Here is a 20,375-nt window from a genome sequence, read left to right on the forward strand (position 1 = left end):
TCAGTGTCGAGTCAGTTTGGTGTGACATAAACATTGGGAAATCAAAATTGCGAGTAGGAGTGTGCTATAGACCTAACGACTCTGATGAGTATAATAAGAAACTGTACAGGGAAATAGTGGGTCAGTAAATCAGAGAGTCTTATAATGGGGGATTTAATTTCCCAGATATTGACTGGAATTTGGGGGCTGGTCACTCACACACTAGCAAGGCTTTTGGGGATTTATTGGATGATTGTTTTCTACATCAGCATGTTCGGGAGGCAACTAGAGGGAGTAATACTCTTGATTTGATTATCAGTAATGATTCTTCATGCATTAAGAATCTGCGGATAAATGTGCAGTGATCACAGTGTTCTGAAGTGGGATTTACTCAAAGTGGCTACCATTAGGGGTAAAGGGAAGGGTTATTTCGTAAAGGCAACTACGATGGACTGAGACAGTATTTAAATTCTATACAGTGAGACCAACTAATGTAAACAGCAGCAAATTCAAAGTGGGAAGCATTCAAAGAACTTATCTTGGAAGCTACTAGGCTTTACATACCAACTAAGGTTTAAGCCTAAATGGAAGTCAGATAAACTAATGAGACATATGGCAGAGAAGAAAAATGCATGGGATACATACAAATTAACACGTGACAGAGAAGCCTATGATAGATACAAGTTGATCTTACAAAGGAGGTTAGGCAGGCAAAGGCAGATTACGAGAAATGTTTGGCAAGGGATGCAAAGAAAAACAGCAAAGAGTTCTTTACTTATGTAAACTCTAGAAGGAAAAGGATGAACCAGATTGGTCCCTTGATATCGATGGGTCAACTGTTGATGATACTGCTCAGGTAGCTAATAAACTAAATCAATATTCTGCATTGACATTCACACATGAGGAGTTATTCAGCAAGGGGAATTCCAGAGGTGTAATCAACTCTGGCAGTAAGCTAGAGAATCTTGTAATAACTGAGAGTAAAGTGGAGGAGAAATTGTTGAAGATAAACACAAGAAAGGCACCTGGGGTGGATGGGATCTATCCAGTTATATTAAAGGAGGCAGCAAAGGAAGTAAGGAAACCGTTAGCCATAATTATGAGAGTTTCCTTGGACTCAGGGGAGGTACCCCATAGACCGGAGATGTGCAAATGTGACCCCAATTCACAAAGGAGGATCAAAGGCTGACACAAGTAATTATAGACCAGTGAGTTTAAATTCTGTTCCCGGAAAATTAATGGAGGCACTAGTTAAAGAAGCACTGCAGGATCATCTAGACAAGACTTCAGTTATAGCTCAGACACAGCATGGTTTGTTCAGGGGAAGTCTTGCCTGACCAATGTGATTGGATACTATGATGCAATCACAAAAGAACTGGATGCAGGGAATAACTTTGATATTATATACTTGGATCTTAGAAAGGATTTCCATACTGTTGCACATGGAAGACTGCTGCACAAAGTGGGGCAGTGTGGCATTGGAGGCAAATTACTGCTATGGATAAAGGGGTGGTTGAGGGGGAGAAGACAGAGTGGTAATCAATGGGCACTGCTCATCGTGGACTAATGGTATTAGTGGAGTCCCTCAGGGTTCAGTGTTGGGTCCATTATTGTTTTCGGTATTTATAAATGATATTGATGATGGTATATCAAGCTTAATGTCCAAGTTTGCAGACGATACAAAGGTTGGCAGGGTTGTTAAGGCCACTACTGACACTATGCTGCTGCAACAGGATCTGGAAAGGTTGAGCAGATGGGCTGAGAGGTGGCAAATGAAGTTTAACATTGACAAATGTAAGGTACTACATATGGGAAACAGCAACCCCAGAGCAACGTATCAACTCTGTGGTACTACACTGACAGAGGTAGTGAAGAGAATGAAAGGAACCTGGGGGTGGTTGTGCAGGCAAATATGAAGTTCTCTGAGCGGTGCAGATAGGCTGCAAGAGTAGCTTATGGAGTATTGTCAATGATATATAGGAATTTTTCTAGCAGGGATAAGGAGGTGATTATTCCCTTGTATAAGGCAATGGTCAGGCCACACCTAGAGTACTGTATACAGGTCTGTAGGCCTCACATTTCAAGAAGGATGTAGAGCTGCTGGAACGAGTACAGAGAAGGGCAACAAGATCAGTGAATGGAACAAAGGGGTGCTCTTATGAAGAAAGGCTTACGTTTTCCAAATTACACAAAGCCCAATTGGTATGCATCAGATTAAATAAGAATGGGTTCTTACTTCCTTCTTGTTCTGTGGTGGTCAGACCGAAAAGGGATTAATTCCCACCTTCTGGTTGTTTTATGTGTGCTGATTAAATGATACTGCACAGCCACGCTTTTCACTGACTATGGCATGATGGTGAAACTGCTGTAGGCAATATGCCCTATGTCAATGCAAATGTTCTGATAGCCTTGAGAGGGATTTTATTTGAGTTAGTGGGGTAGGGGGGTGAGGTTGCCTCTGATGGCAGAAGGAACCTATATAAATTAAATGATGTTTATACAAGTAGAATAAGTGTTAGTATGATTAAATACAAGTATGTTAATGTAAATATATAGGAAATGCTATCCCCTGGACAAGGGCCAGTATAGCTTTTCTAAGGCATAATAACCCGCTGTAGAGGGGATAGCTATATACACATTTACAGCCTCCTTCAATGTGGATTTTCACCATGTGTCTCCAGGTTTTTATACTTTAACACATTATCTTTTCCCTTGTAATTAAATGAAGGGAGATGACATTGTGTTTAAAATATCTTAGGCATGATTATTCTGTTGTTGGGAGTTTGATATAAGTTGATAAATTACCAATTATTAGATTGTCTGGGTTTTTTTTGGAGGGGGGGGGAAGGTTCTGGTCAGCCAGGTTACAGTGCGGTCAGAGGACAAGCCTCTTCTGAACGCCATAAACCCGGGAATCAAAATTTGGAAGTCATTTCTCTGGGCAATAATCTTTATCTTACTTTGATGAAGGACACTGGTTTTTAGACAACCAGTCAAAGATGGGCTACAGGCCATTTATTGGTGTTATAGTTCTAAACTGGTTCAGTGTATTTTCAATAAGTGTATTGGGATTGGGATGGTGAAGGTTAAGGTTCGCAAGTATGGCCGCTTTAATATGATGTATGCTGTAATTGGCAGGTATATTATTCTTGATGAGAATATCTATCAGTTTTTTCATTGCTTCTGTCATGTTATCTAGATTATTGCAGATGTGTATTAACCCGTTTGTCTGATTTCTAATAGTGTTGCCATGGATATGTTCAGCCAGATTGCTCTCCCAGTTGGTGAAGCTTTATAGCTGAGAAGCTAAAATGGTCTCCCTTATCACAATGTCAAGTGTAAATATTGTCATTGGCGATGGGGCTATCGAGATAGCAAGCTTGCAGGTTGCTATCTGGATTGGTGCATTCAATGGTTAAATCTGCGGGATAAACTTCCTGGGCTATAAAATCGAAATTGATAACCAGGATATCATCAATGTATCTGGAAAATATAATTTCTTCTTTGATATTGTTTTCGAAATAATGCACATAAAGGCTGGCTATGGAGCAAGAACTACTAGCTCCCATAGCTACTCCCCGACTCTGCACATAAATGCCATCTCCCATTAATTGTTTTTGACACTAAGATTAATAAGGTCGTGCCAATACTGTTTTATTTCATCCCATTATATTCTGATAAGTTTCGTAGTAGTGTAAAAGGACTTTTTTTAAAGGTTATCTTGTATTATCTATTTTTAATTTGATTTTTTTGCGAATGGCTATAAGTTTTTTGGTAATGCAGCTAGGTGTGGAGTTCATGAGCTTATATGTATCGCTGGTCCATCCCCTCTTTAAGCGTGTCAATGTAGAATTTTTTGCATATAACGCTGAAGTTGACTCTTGATATTGTTATTGGCCTTATCTGTATTTGTAATGATAAATTTATTTTGTAGTTGTTTCGTTTTATAATTAATTCTTTTAAGGTTGTATTGTTTAATGTAATTTTGGTGTGGTATGATTTCTTTGAATCTAGCTGGGATAAGTTTGTTGTTATTTGGTTTTTAGGAGCATTAGGAACTAAGGCCATATTGCTCCGGGGATATGCGGTGGTCATTCCCTGACCTTTCCGCATCCTCCGTATTTGGTGGTCACGGGCATGAACCCCAGTCTAATCAAGAAGCGCATGCTACACACTGCTGCTCCTGCCCACCTGGCTACGGAGGTGCCCAGGATAAGTTCGGTGGAAGTATTTATCCAACTCTGAAAGGCTTCTACTGGTGTGTTGAATTTGTAGGCGGTTTTAAGATTTTGTGTGTTTTTTAGGTTGGCTTGGGTGTTGGGTCTGAAATTAGTTCCCCTTTTCATAATCTCTCTTAGGATATGGTCCTCTATAATGTTAAGGTCGCCGGTAATGATGTTCTATGTATTTTTTTTTTTTATTTGTTTTCTTGGCAGTAACAGGGTTGATCTGTGGTGTTCATATTAGCAATGGTATTTTTATAGTTACATATGGCCATCCCTATTGGCTTGTTGTATCTGTTTCTGATTTCTATGTTGATATTTTTTATAGGAAGGTATGTCTTGGTTTTATTTATGATATCTCACACAATGCTATCCCATTCTGTGAGAAGTTTATCAAACTCGTTAAGATTTTGTGGCCCATTCCTGTTGTAGTTGCTGCATTCTTGCTTAATTTTACCATTTTTTATCCCATTAATGTGCAAGTTTTTAGTTAGTTGAAAGATGGTATATATACATTGTTTGGGGCTAGTGTAAGCGAAATTTCTGCCACTGAATCTATTGTTTAGTCCATATGGGAAGGGGGATTTATATTGTAGTATAAACAGGTCTTCAATTATGGAAGACCTGTATGGTCTTCCATAATTGAAATTCTAATTTTATGGAAGATTATGGTCTTCCATAATCTTCAATAAAAGAAATGGCTATCAATATATTGGTGAAATTGTGTTTTTGGAAGTGCCTGAGTTCTATTACATTGGTGTATTTGTCTGTAGCATTGGAGCTGCTGTCTTTGGTGGGATTTTCACCGTATTTCTTTATTTGTGAACGGTGCTATACACTAACATACATCTTGTATTTAATCATACTAACACGGTGTACTTGTATAAACATTTCATTTATATAGGTTTCTTCCACCATCAGAGGCAAACCCCCCCCTCCACTAACTCAAATAAAAACCCTCAAGGCTATCAGAACATTTGCATTGACATAGGGCATATCGCCTACAGCAATTTCACCATCACGCCATAGTCAATGAAAAGCGTGGCTGTGCAGTATCATTTAATCAGCACACATAAAACAACCAGGTGGGAATTGATCCCTTTTTAGTCTGACCACCACAGAACAAGAAGGAAGTAAGAACACATTCTCATTTAATCTAATAGATACCTGTTGCGCTTTATGTTGCCTATCCCAGTTTGCTGATTCTGACACTAGTTTTACAAAATTTAAAATTAACACAAAATTTAACACTAGTTTTACAAAATTTAAAATTAAAATTTTGTAAAATATAACATATTTTACAAAATTTTAATTTAACACATTATCTTTTCCCATTTAATTTCTATTCAATCACATAAAAATTAAAATCAGGCAAAACTGGAATGGGGACAACAGAAATGGGTAGGTATGAGACTTTCTTTTAGTCTGGCTATCGGTCTGCTCAAAGCCCCCGAAGAAGTAGCAGACCAATGACCAAGTGAGAGAATGTTATTTACAATTTTCATTGTTCATCATCATTTTCTATTTTTATTTCCATTTTCATTAATATAATTTTATACAGGCCTTCTAGGCTAAAGCTAGTTTACTTTTATTAACTTGTTAGTTTGGTCCTTATACACCTAATTCCCTACAGATAGATACCAAAATAAAATTGACCAATATCATGCATGTATAATGCCTAATTGCCCTATGTGCAATAGCATTAATGTTGCACACCTGACAGGTACCTATTACGGTACACTTTTACCAAATATCATTTTTATAGTCTTCAGTAAGAACACAATATATATACGTGCAATATATGTTATATGATAGTTATTATAATAATATAATTATAAAAATTACATTTCATAATAAATTATATATATATATATATATATAGTATATAATAATTTTAGTCTTTATATAGAGATACTAAGTAAACATCAATTATAGATCACCACAAAATTAAAAAGGTACTGTACACCTTTTTATAATGAAATAAACATATAAATAAAAAAAAAAAAAAAAAGGGTTCAAGTAACTTAAACCGAAATTACATGCATCCCCTGGAATGTTGTTGCAGCATCCTGGTTGAAAACCACTGGTTTAATGTTATATAATTCACTGTTCTTTAATATGCCAGCTCCGTTGTCGTTTTTCAATACATCATTCGGCAAAGGTAAAGAAAGCCAACAAGAGAACTATGGCAAACTTAACGGTCAAACTGGTTTGGTTTGCCGCTACTGCACTTTAGTGCTGTTCGCTCGGTAAACAGAAAGTGGGTGTTATCAGTCTGGAGTAGAAGTTGAGAACGATATACTGACTAACAGGTAGGTGTGGCAGACGATGTACTGATTGGTGCATGAACACAATATACGACAACATCAGTTTAGTCATACATGCCTTAAACTCAGAAACACTGATGGTCACTTGCCCTAATGAACGCTTTCCATAATGGTAAAAAAAAAAGGTCAGGTTACCTCACTTGAATCCTAAGGGAGCTTGAACCTCTCCCAAAGTGGAGGGAATAACTGCCTTTTTTTTTAGAATTATGGGTAGACTAGTGGATAAATTGTTTATTAACAAAAAGTTAATTTTTTTTATTACTGCATTTTTATTTTGTTGTATAATAATATGCCCTAATGCAGTGTTTCCCAAACTATGTTCCATGAAAAATCATAATTAATAATTAAAAAATAAAATAAATAAATTTTGCACACTTGTAGCATACACCACTTTTGTATCATTATAGTATTTAACAATTTTTTGTTGGTTATTAATATACTGGCATAGACTAATAATCAAATAGGCCACTGAATACTATTTTGGTGGGCTTTGCATAGAGAAGAATATGTAGAGGTAATGACATCTAAGAAAAAGTAGCAATGCGGTGATCTAGTATGCGATTTAGTCTGGAGTTCATGGGTTGAAGGAGAGGGTGAAGCAAACCGATATCATAACTAAACTCACTTCCTTGTATAAATTTTTTTTCATAATTATCAGTATTTCGAAATATTATTATTAAAACATGTGACCATGGCTTGTGGTTGAAAAAAGACAATTTAAAACGAGAAGCAAAGTACTTCTAGTAGTGCAACAGTGGTCAATGAAAACGAACACAATACTGTCACGCTTCAAAGTGAGGATGAACAATTGCCACCTTTTGTTCCCCAAAAACTCTGAAGTGAAAAAACAGGAACCAACTAATAAAAGACCAAAATGAAAGTATAATGACAGTTATTTGAATTTCAGCTTTACATGTGTTGGAAATAAAGATGCTCCTGATGCACAGTGCGTTGTATGTAATAAAATATTAGCAAACAGTTCTTTGGCTCTCGCTAAACTTGTGCTTCATAAGTGTTCCGCGAATATGTTGCGGAAGAAAAGTGTTCCGTGACTAAAAGTTTGGGAAATGCTGCCCTAATGAATGCTTGGCACAATAGTGAAAAAAAGTCAGATTACCACCCCATGGGAGTTTGAACCCTTCCTGAAGTGGAGGAGATAACCTGACCTTTTTTCTTTATCCAATCACACATGCTTTAATGAATGCTTTCCATAATGTTGAAAAAAGGTCAGGACGATTGAATGCTTGATAAAGCATTCAATCATCCTTCCATAATACAGGTCTCTTCCTTTGGATTTTTTCCTGCAGCCTTGTCAGAACTTCAATGTGGCATGTTTGAGTGGCAGTCTGATTTGGTGGGGCATATTCGGCCATAATAATTCGTTTAATATCAGGAAAAAAAATATATAAATAAAAATGTTTTCAATTTTGACATTCTTGCATTTTTTGACCTTTTTTGACCTTGCATTTTGTCTTTAATTGCACTGACTGTCTTTTAGTTTTTGGTTTGTACTGCCAACTTTCATCACAAGTAATTACAGTAGTCAGCTTGGACCTACAATTTTTTTTCAAAACATGTTCACAAACCCAGTCTTCTCATTTGATCTTCACTCAGTTTTTGACACCATCATGAAACCCTTTTTCATGTCAAAATTTTCAGCTAAAATTTGTTTGCTTCTTTCTCTATATTGAGTTCTAATGCAATTATTCTCATGCTTAAAACGACGTTCGCTCCTAATCAACGTCCTTACCCAGACCACATTTTCACGGATACCGGATTGTCTGATTTTTCACCTTCCACATTCTCTCTTCGTTCTAAAAATCTTTTATGCCATTCAAACAAGCAAGCCTGGCATAGTATCTTCCTTATTAACTTAATGCACCACCTCATAAGTTATAGTTGGTGTCTTTGGTTTTGTTAAAAACTTCAGGTTGACTCATTGTCCAATTTTTTTTCCTGTCATTTTTCTGGAAAACTGCAAAAACACTAACCTGTTTCACTGCAAAGTTATTTGTTATTTGGTTTTTTTTAGGAGCATTAGCAACTAAGGCCATATTGCTCCGGGAATATGCGGTGGTCATTTCCTGACCTTTCCGCATCCCCTGTATTTGGTGGTGACGGGCTCGACACGTGTCTAATCAAGAAGCGTGTGCTACGCACTGCTGCTCCTTCCCACCTGGCTACGGAGGCGCCTCACACTCACTGCAAAGTGAATGAGTGTGTTGGAACATGACTTGGCAGACAACAAGGGAAAGATTCAATAGCTGTGCCTTTGTTTCAGTGGTGGCAATTGGCACGTAGTCACCGCAAGTGTACTCATTTAATATCCATAACTTGTAAGGCTACTGAACAATAAGGAAAGGCTGATAGAGGAACTCGATCCTGCAGAGAAATGCACATATGTGAGATTGTCAGTATTGAGAGGTGAGGTTGTGTTGTTCACTACTTTTTCCCCCTTCATTTGCCTAATTTAATTTTCCCTAAAGGGAAAGGTTAGTATAGTTAGGCAAATTATGTAACTAGTTCTAGTTATGCATAAGTAATGTGCTGGTTGGTTGCAGTGAGACGACTGTTATTCCAAAATTTATACTGTCAGCAGCCACTACATCAAGGCAAGTTCTTAATGGAAATACTTTCGAGAAAATGTGGGAGTTAATTAATAAAGCTACTCCTCCATGTTTTTTCTGTTATGGTCATGCCAATAAATAATTCAGGATGGAAGTATCCACTCAGGGAGTTTGATTTGCTTTCTGGACACAGAAGAAATTTATACTCACAATCCAACATGATCTACAAGGTCATACTGGATAATGAAGTCTCTGATGGTACAAAAATTACAATGGCAACATCTATAGTTCTGCTGTAGGAAGTGAGGTTTACTAGTCATAAGTAGAAATTTTCAAATAATTATGACTAATAACAGGGTAATGAGGAAACTGCTACTTGCTGGAAGGGTTCTTTCCAGAAGAAAATATAACAGTAAAGAACATTCTTCATTTCAGATGGCAATCCAATTACAAAGATATCCTTGAAAGTCCCATAAAAACTAACTCAAGACATTTTGTGGCATATAGTGGGCAAAAAAATGCAAAAACAGAAGAAATGAAAACCTGATACAGGGCACCTTATCTTTATTGTGAAAAGGAATTAACATAACTGAACTAGAAGCAGTTATGGGTTTGCTATATTTCTCAGAAATTACGGAATCGAGGGTGTCAATAGTTTGCTTCAGAGAGAGAGAGAGAGAGAGAGAGAGAGAGAGAGAGAGAGAGAGAGAGAGAGAGAGAGAGAGAGAGAGACTTTTTGCACCACTGTGACTGTTTTGAGATTTCTGTTCATTCTTTAGGGCCCACTTTTGACTATGCAATGAGGCATAGCTACCATGGTGCAAGAATTAGCAAGATGTATACAAGGGCCATGAAGATCGGGAAGGACAAGTCCCAATACAACTTTTATTTCAATAGAGCGGATCCCACAATCATTTCAGGGCACAACTTAACTGATAACAATTAACTAATGAAACAAGAATGCAGCTGTTTGGCTTTGTTTATTGATGTAGGGCTGAAATGTGTACATAAAATGGTGGAGGCAGAAAGAAAACAGGGAAATCAAGCAACATAAAATACTTTGATTCTCTACTATTTCTACAAGAAAGTCATCATTAAAAACAGAGAAAATGTTAAAATTAAGAAATGAAAACAGGTAATGTTCTAGAGTAAAAACTTTCATATTGGAATAATGATACAGTACTTTCTTCCATAGAATAATGACACTAATAACATATGAAATGTACAAAGCAACAGTAGTAACGAGGCTAGTGGGAGTCAGACGTGTTCAAAGCCGCTAAGTGGATTTTATTTACTGATTTGAAATTATTGTTTTTCTAAAACTTTTGATTTAAATTTAGTAGTATAGCATTATTTTGTGATTTTCTGATTAATCTGGTGTATTTATTCTTTACTCGGCCTTGTAACTGCATAAAAGTACCGGTAAGGGTATCAAATCCACATGTTACAAGTTGCAGCTCTGCTGAACGAGAAGTTTTTTAGCCATATTTAGCCCCTTCATTGACCAATTGTTACATCAAATTATTTTCTATAAGTAGCTTATAGACCTAGTCAGGATCCTTAGTTTATTCTGAATTGAGACAGCGAGATTTGGAAGTTAATTAATACTTAAGTGTCCGTATATTTAACATTCGTAACTTGCCGCACATTGTTATACGACACGTTATATCCCGAACTAGATAGCGTAAGCTTAGTATAGTACAGTATATAATATTGTCAACTAATCAGTAAAATCTATTAATTTTGTTAAACTTTGTTGTCAATTGTACTTTTAACTAAATACACATAACGACTTAGATTACAAACGTAACATAATTAATTAATACATAACTTGATATGGAAGTTATATAAACGGAACTCGTAGATAATACTCAATACCGAAAAATATATATAGCGTTATAACTGTGTTGGGATACAAGTTTAGGGTTATAATTTTGTACTGAAATTGAAATTTTATTGTAATTAAATGGAAATCATGACTCAGACCACAGCAGCAAAGCAAAAGGCTCGAGCTAATGGGAGTGCTGTGACTCATGGGAGAACTGATGGGGGGGAGCCTCTGAATCACAGCCTTTTAAAACGCACTGCTTGCATGATGTTTGTGGAGCAATCTGGTACAGGACATGATATTGCCATGGAGGATGTCTTTGTGTGTGCGCGATGCAAGGAGTGTAACGAAATCAGGCGACAACTCAGCGTTGTTATGGGCCTATATGAGAGCTTGAAGGACAGAGTGGATGCCCTCGAAGGATCTAAATTGAGGGCCCATCAAGCGCTCAGCTGCCCACATCAACACAGCGGCAACCATAAGGCAGAATGCGCTGGTTCTACAGGAACTAGTAATTGTTGGTGACTCTTTTGTCAGGAATATGGGGAACATGCTTTGTAAAAAGGATAGGTGGAACAGGACCCAGGATATGTCTGCCAGGGGCAAAGGTTGGTGACGCTGTTGAGCGGATATCATCTTTTAAGGGCACAAAAGGTGATATAGTTGTACACGTTGGCACTAATGATATTAAGAATGGGAGACCGGCAGAATTACTTAACAAGTACAGATCACTGTTGAAAAAAAGCCATGAATTAGGGTTGAATTTGAAAGTCTCTGCAATTCTTCCCAGACACAATAGGAGGGAGTATATGATGAGAGCCTTGCCGATCAATTCAGACCCGGAAAGATTGTGCAAGGCTCAAGGGGTAGAATTTTTTTCAGCCTGGACAGTACTTGTTAACAGGAGAGACTGCTTCTACAGGGACGGGATACACTTAAATAGAAAGGGTGCAAGAATATTTGCTGATGCTATCGAGGCAGTGTTAGGTGTGTCGAAAAACTGCTAGATTGGGGGGGGGAGGGATACAAGGACTAATAGATTAACAGTAGCCACTGGCAGAGGTGAAAGTGATTCTTGCACTACTATTGGAATGAGCCGCAGCCTGGAAAATAAGATGCAGGATATTTCAGAGACTGCTGGGAATCATTGGGGTACAAGTAAACACATGGGTTGTGTTAGGGTAGCTAAGAAAAAGAACAGATGCATGTATACTTGCGTGTACACCAATGCTAGGAGTTTAGTAAATAAATTTGATGAATTTGAGGTATGGCTCAAAACATCAAAGGCAGATATTGTGGGGATTTCAGAGATGTGGTGTCACACAGATATAAGGAATGCAGAACTGGAATTTGGGGAGTACAATGTCTACAGAAGGGATAGACAGAATAGGAAGGGAGGAGGGGTTATGCTATTAGTTAAGAAATACATAAAATCCAAGGAAGTGAAGCCAGTCGACATTGCTGGCCAGTGCAGGGTCGAGTCAGTTTGGTGTGACATAAGCATTGGAGATCAAAATTGAGAGGAGTGTGCTATAGGCCTAATGACTCTGATGAGTATAATAAGAAGTTGTACAGGGAAATAGAGTGGGCCAGTAAATCAGAGTCTTATAATGGGGGATTTTAATTTCCCAGATATTGACTGGAATTTGGGGGCTGGTCACTCACACACTAGCAAGGCTTTTGGGGATTTATTGGATGATTGTTTTCTACATCAGCATGTTCGGGAGGCAACTAGAGGGAGTAATACTCTTGATTTGATTATCAGTAGTGATTCTTCGTGCATTAAGAATCTGCAGGTAAATGAACCACTAGGTAGCAGTGATCACAGTGTGCTGAAGTGGGATTTACTCAAAGAGGTAACTACCATTAGGGGTAAAGGGAAGGGTGATTGCTTTCGTAAAGGCGACTACGATGGACTGAGACAGTACTTAAAATCTATACAGTGGGACCAACTGATGATGTTACCAACAGCAAATTCAAAATGGGAAGCATTGAAAGAACTTATCTTGGAAACTACTAGGCTTTACATACCAACTAAGAAATATTGTTCAAGGTTTAGGCCTAAGTGGATGTCAGATGAACTAATGAGACATATGACAGAGAAGAAAAATGCATGGGATACATACAAATTAACACATGACCAGAAGCCTATGATAGATACAAGTTGATCTGTAACCAAGTTACAAAAGGAGGTTAGGCAGGCGAAGGCAGATTACGAGAAATCTTTGGCAAGGGATGCAAAGAAAAACAGCAGAGTTCTTTACTTATGTAAACTCTAGAAGGAAGGGGATGAATCAGATTGGTCCACTTGATATCAATGGGTCAACTGTTGATGATACTGCTCAGGTAGCTAACAAACTAAATGAATATTTTGCATCGACATTCACACATGAGGAGTTATTCAGAGAGGGGGATGCCAGGTGTATTCAACTCTGGCAGTAAGCTAGAGAATCTTGTAATAACTGAGAGTAAAGTGGAGGAGAAATTGTTGAAGTTAAATACAAGAAAGGCATCTGGGGTGGATGGAATCTATCCAGCTATGTTAAAGGACGCAGCAAAGGAAGTAAGCAAACCCTTAGCCATTATTATAAGAGCTTCCTTGGACTCAGGGGAAGTACCCATGGACTCGAGATGTGCAAATGTGACCCCAATTCACAAAGGAGGATCAAAGGGCGACAAGTAATTATAGACCTGTTAGTTTAACTTCTGTTCCCGGAAAATTAATGGAGGCACTGGTTAAAGAAGCACTGCAGGATCATCTAGACAAGACTTCAGTTATAGCTCAGACACAGCATGGTTTGTTCAGGGGAAGTCTTGCCTGACCAATTTGATTGGATACTATGATACAGTCACAAAAGAACTGGATGCAGGGAATAACTTTGATATTATATACTTGGATCTTAGAAAGGCTTTTGATACTGTTGCACATGGAAGCCTGCTGCACAAATTGGAGCAGTGTGGCATTGGAGGCAAATTGCTGCTATAGATAAAGGGGTGGTTGAGGGGGAGAAGACAGAGTGGTAATCAATGGGCACTGCTCATCGTGGACTAATGTTATTAGTGGAGTCCCTCAGGGTTAAGTATTAGGTCCATTATTGTTTTCTGTATTTATAAATGATATTGATGATAGTATATCAAGCTTAATGTCCAAGTTTGCAGACGATACGAAGGTTGGCAGGGTTGTCAAGGACAGTACTGACACTATGCTGCTGCAACAGGATCTGGAAAGGTTGAGCAGATGGGCTGAGAGGTAGCAAATGAACTTTAACATTGACAAATGTAAAGTACTACATATGGGAAACAGCAACCCCAGAGCAATGTATGAACTCTGTGGTGCTACACTGACAGTGGTAGAGAATGAAAGGAACCTGGGGGTGGTTGTGCAGGCAGATATGAAGTTTTCTGAGCAGTGCAGACGGGCTGCAAGAGTAGCTCATGGTGTATTGTCAATAATATATAGGAATTTTTCTAGCAGGGATAAGGAGGTGATTATTCCCTTGTATAAGGCTACACCTAGAGTACTGTATACAGGTCTGGATGCCTTCATTTCAAGAAGGATGTAGAGATGCTGGAACAAGTACAGAGAAAGGCAACAAGATTAGTGAATGGAACAAAGGGTTTCTCTTACGAAGAAAGGCTCAATTCTGAAAATTACAGTGTCTGGAAACTAGGCACCGGCAAGGTGATCTGATAGAGGTGTATAAAGCCTTGAATGGTTTTGAGCATGCTGATGGGATTCTTCCTCTTGCTCAGAATAATCACCTGAGAGTGCATAAATTCAAATTGAGGAAAGACAGATGTAGGATAGATGTGCGGAAATTTGCCTTTAGCCAGCCGGTAGTTGGTTGGTGGAACAGACTTCCATCCCTTGTAGTGGAAGTTGATAGCCTAAATAAGTTTAAGGCTCGGCTGGCCAGGTATTTCGAACGAATGGAGGGGTGAAGTGGAAGTGTTTTTTTTTTGGCTGATGCTGCATAAGCTTGCTTTCTTGCATCATATGCCTCTACTAATGCTAATTGTTGCTTTGTACATAACTAGACACACAATATGTTGGAACTTAAGAACAAATCTGTGTGTTACATAATCACATCCACTACACATGCATAGTGAAATAAGGTTAAAAAAAAAAAAAAAAAAAAAAAAAATCGATAACACAAACTAAAATGCTGATTACAATAAACGTCATTTTTCTTAGATATTAGTATACATTCTAATTAGAGCTTAATAAAACTGATAACATTATCCATGTTTGCAATAAGGGGCATCTATTGCATTATATAAAATATATTATGAAATATAATATTACTTAACAGTAGAGATCCACCATACATTCCTGTACATATATCATTATCCTGTATAGCAAAATTCCTGTACAGTGGACCCCCTGTTTACTATACAATATGTAGTAAGTGCCAGTTATTATGATCCCATTTGTGAACTGAATTTTAATTTTATTCAATGGCGATTCTGATAAAAATAGGAGGAATATTATCCTCAGGCTACAAAAGCAAAGTTATAAAGTGCAAATTTATGCTTGCCGATTATCAAAATTAAATGATACGTGAAAATCAGAATATTTTCCATAGGTTAGCAAAATAAAAATAAATTTACACTTACCTACATAGCTTAATTACTATTGTAATATGTACATGCTAACTAATTGATTTCTGTTCACTGACTTTTTTTGTTGTAAAATTTAAAACAGAAAAAAAAAAAATAATAATAATAATAAATAAATAAACAATCAATAATGAAGAACATGGCAACACATAAAATTGCAACTAACTAACACAACACACACAAGTGAGATACGGAGTAACAAGTTCACCAAAATTAAAAAATAGGAATGAAGAGAAAATTCTGAAAATTTATGTTTTTTTACGATTGAAGATTCCATGGAAAGGGAAACACATTTCAGCATAATAATGTAAAAACACACAGAATTCCAGCTATCGGTACTATCGCAGATGCAATAAGATCGAGTTCACTACCGTTTATAACAGAAAAGCCAAATAAACTGGAAACTGCAAATTGTTTCTATTGTTTTATGGTCATGACCTCCAGAAATATCACAAAGGCATTCAAAATTGATTCTTATAACAGAACATATAATGAAAAAAGTTCAGTGCATTTTAATCATTTGAATTGGTTTTCTGAAATTTGATTCCCATGTAACAGGCACCTAGTTTTTCAACTTTATGACTTTTGGTTGAAACGATTTTGTGTTGTGCTTTAATCAATATGTACAATTTCCATTATAAAAATTACCTTTTAGAAAGATAAATAGCTTAGTTAGATGGCAAAAATTTCAACTTCTGAGATCTTGAAACAAATTACCAAAACACAATGTGTTATTGGTTTCATGTTACGATATGATGGTATCCCTGGAACTGATTAATATCGTAAAGCAGGGGTCCCTGTATATCACTGACAAGACCCTATGACACACTCCAGCAGCATATCTGCACTGCTCAGAAAACATTTCTGATTGCACAATTACCCCCAGGTCTTTTTCATTCTCCACTGCCCTGAGTGTGGTACAGCACAGTTTGTACATTACTCTGGGGATACTGCTGACAATCAAATTGTCAAAAAACTACTTGAATACAAAGAAAACCACCTCATCAGTCCTGTCATGCTAGCTGGTATATTTTGTGACTCACTCCATTTTTTTTTTTTTTTTTTTTTTTTGTTGTTAGCGCATTGGCTTCTGTGGCCATGATGCACCTTCCATAGTTTTTGCATTATACTGACTCATTCCATTGGGACTGAACAAGGAATAAAAAAAAAAAAAAAACAGCGGCAAAGAAAAATATGCAAGAGCAGTACAATAGCGACAACTAAACAACAACGACTAAACGTGATAAAACAAACAGCTAAAATCAGACATGGATTTGCATCCACAATAATCAGCCAATCACACAACTCAACAGGACAATCACTTAGTCCTTTGGCAATGCTCGCAACGCAGCGACAAGGTGCTCCCATAAAATGGAGTTCAGCCAAAACTGTAATTTTACCGTTTCTTTTTCTTCATTCCAGCACCGGCATATTGTGAAGTCATGTGACATCTCCTAGTAACGTGCAGGCAAGGAGAAGAGGGAAAGATGGCAGTGAGTGGGCAGTCTCCACCAGTCAATCACTGTCCTCTTCCTTTTCTTCTAGCCAACAGTCAGGAGTGTGCACGCTAATCTGAAGTTTTACCGAACAACCAATTTCCACAACACCAGATGGTTCTTAAAACACTAGTGATACTTTATGGATGTACACTTGGAACTAGGAATACCAGGCGTCCTCATTTCCGAAGATATATGTCCTAGTTTTTAAAACGTCCCACGGATTTTACACTTGCGTCCTAATTTTCTGTAACTTAAAAAAAAAAAAAAAATCATCTCATCATAAAATGAATTTTCATTACATATTCTGTGTGTTACACCTTCAGTCAATACAACAGAATAAATAAAAACAATGTACTAGTTGCATTAAGTAGACTATCATAATTTTTCTAATCGGAGATCGATGGTAGTAGATTATTTGACCAATTTATAAATTTCACAGAATTTGTTTCTGAGAAAAAGATGATAATTGGGAAAACTTATTAGCCCACAGAAAGTAGGATGAATATTTTCATCAATGCAAGAGCTTCAAGGTATGTTATGTTCTGAGCTTTTAAAAATTGCTCAACACACATTTTCTATTTTTGTCCACAATTAAAATGTAGAGCGTGTATTCAATTAGCAATCAAAGAGCAACATTAGAAATAAAATGAAAACAAATACTGTGAATAGTATTTTGTTCATTCCACATAATTTGAAAATGGATTGTAAAACATTTTAGAATAACTTCTTGAAAATTATTGGAAGTGACAATAAATATTAGCATTAACACAGGCATATGATGCAAGGAAGCAAGCTTATACAGCATCAGCCAAAAAAAAAAAAAAAAAAAAAAAAAAAAAAAAAGAAAAGAAAAGAAACTTCCCATTTCACCCATCCATCGATTCATTCATCCCAAAAGTCTGTCCACTTCTTCCTTGAATTTATTTAAGCTATCAACTTCCACAACAGATGAATGTTTGTTCCAGCAATCAACTACCCACTGGCTAAAGGCAAATTTTTGCACATATATTCTATAACTGTCTTTCCTAAAATTTGAGTTTATGCCCTGAGGTTTGTAATATGAGAAAAAGGAAGTATTCCATCAGCATTGAGCCTGCTCAAACCATTCAAGGCCTTATACACCTCAATCAGATCACCTCGCAGGTGCCTAGTCTCCAGATGTTGCTATTTGCAGAACTTAAGCCTTTCTTGGTAAGAGCACCCTTTGTCCCCTTCTCTGTACTCATTCTAGCAACTATACATCCTTCCTAAAATGAGGCATCCAGACCTGCATGCTTTATGGCTTATTAGTACTCAAGGCAAGGCCTGACCATTGCCTTACACAAAGGGATAATCACCTCCTTATCCCTGCTAGCAAAATTAAATCATTAAATCACCTGTAAATCATTGACAAGACCCATGACCTGCTCTGGCAGCCTGTCTGCACTGCTCAGAAAACTTAATATCTGACCACAATTATCCGAGGTCTTTATCATTCTCCACCTCCCTGAGTGTAGTACCACACATTTGGTATGTGTGTCTTGGGTTACTTCTACCCATAGCAGTACTTGGGATTTGTCAACTTCAGTGGCACACCATCTGTCCACCTTTTGTTGGACAGATGGGCAATATGCATTGTAATTTTTAGTAATAAATATAATTTTTAAAATGTCCTCATTTTTAAAACTAAAAATTTCATAGTTTTTTCCTATATTGGCCTAGTTTATGAATCCTTGATCTGGTAACCCTACTCAAAACAATTACCGAGGAAACCAAATAAATATAATATCAAGTTGCATCTAATGAATTTTAGAAACTTATATTCATTACTTTTGTTCATACTGGGGGGAAATATATATACAGTGCAACCCATCACTTCCTGGGCAGTCAGTTCTCTGGCTGCCTAAGTCCTAAACATTAGTCCTAAGCATCATAAAATTCAACACACAGACTGCAAAAGAATCCGCCATTATCACAATCAAGCCATTAGTTTAATTCTGTTCCTTTTTTTAAATTTTATTTAAATTTATTGTTACATATTCATTTAGATAGTTGTTTGGAATTTTCCAAACAACTATCTAAAGCTATATAATTTATCGATATATTATAAATATATATTCCTCATAATTTACATAAACTAAGCACAATATATATGTATAGTATACACTGCCTTCACTTTATGTATAAGTTTATAAAATAAAACTGTTTCTTAGATAACTTATGAGCGCCATTTTTTCCCCACCGGCAGAATTGAGGTTTATTTTTAAATACATTGTAGAAATGCTTGACATTTGGGAATTATTATTATTATTAGCTATATGGTGCAAGGAAGCCTGAGGCTTATGCTGCACCAGCCAAAAAAAAAAAATTCCAAGTTACCCTGAGAGAGAGAAGTAGAAGGGAATCACCAAGAAAGAGAAGAATGATCATATCGAGCTCAAGACCCTGGGTCTGCCAAAGCCCATACACACAAATTTGAGCCCCTGGGGTTCAATGAAATGCGCGATCACAAAACTGTTAGCAAATTAAGTAGTATGGCCAATTACCTATGTACAAATATCACTATTCAAAACGAATCAGTCACTTCACAATGGTTATCTTTCGTACAGCAAACGTGTACAACGACCCGCGCAACCTTTTAAACATAGATCACTCAAGTCTATTTGAATTTTTTGACTTGTGAAATTTCAAACAATAAAATTTCACAAGTCAAAACAACAAAATACAAATAAGTAAAAAATATAAATTCTCACGGTGAATAAAAATCAGAAGTTGTTTCGCTTTGTCATGAAAGCTACGTTGAAAGGAAAAATCACTTAAAAGAACTTTAGTCAACAATTTCGAAATGAATCAAAAAATACTATATCATATGAAATTATATACTATTATACTGGAGGAAAATGTAATGAAATACAAAAAGCTATAAAATTTTACTTTTTTCTCACCAAATTGAAATTCAACAACAGCAATTCACAACCGTTTGTCCGCTTTCCCAAGATTCCGCGCTTCTCGACAATCCACGCACTCTATCGACTGATATTGACAAAACACCAAGCCTTAATACCTATACGTATTTTTCAACCATAAGTTAAAAAATATATTTGTAAGTTTAATTATAAAATACAAACTTTGAAATTTTTAATATATTTTGGGAAGGAACTGTCATAGTTCATTACAGTCTATTTACAGCAAACGTAATATAATTAATTTTATTTAACATAATTAATTATACATATAACCACTTAGGTTACGTAACATAAATAATTAGTAAAAACAAATAATTAATACATAACTTGATACGAAAGTTATATAAAGGGATTTCGCAGATAACACTCGTTACTGAAACGTAAATA

General features: G+C 36.7%; 1 protein-coding gene across 1 annotated transcript in view; it reads right to left on the minus strand.

Moving 5' to 3' along the window:
• The window catches only part of LOC150077416 (serine/arginine-rich splicing factor 7-like), a 135,231-nt gene extending 115,168 nt beyond the window's left edge, over positions 1–20,063 (minus strand). Inside the window, exon 1 of the mRNA XM_090386801.1 lies at positions 19,968–20,063. The gene's annotated coding sequence lies outside the window, so the exon portion shown is untranslated. The remainder of the gene's footprint in view (positions 1–19,967) is intronic.
• Positions 20,064–20,375: the final 312 nt, after the last annotated feature.

Source organism: Mastigoproctus giganteus, chromosome 12 (assembly GCF_048544385.1).
Source record: "Mastigoproctus giganteus isolate SK-2022 chromosome 12, ASM4854438v1, whole genome shotgun sequence".
Classification (NCBI taxonomy): domain Eukaryota; kingdom Metazoa; phylum Arthropoda; class Arachnida; order Uropygi; family Thelyphonidae; genus Mastigoproctus; species Mastigoproctus giganteus.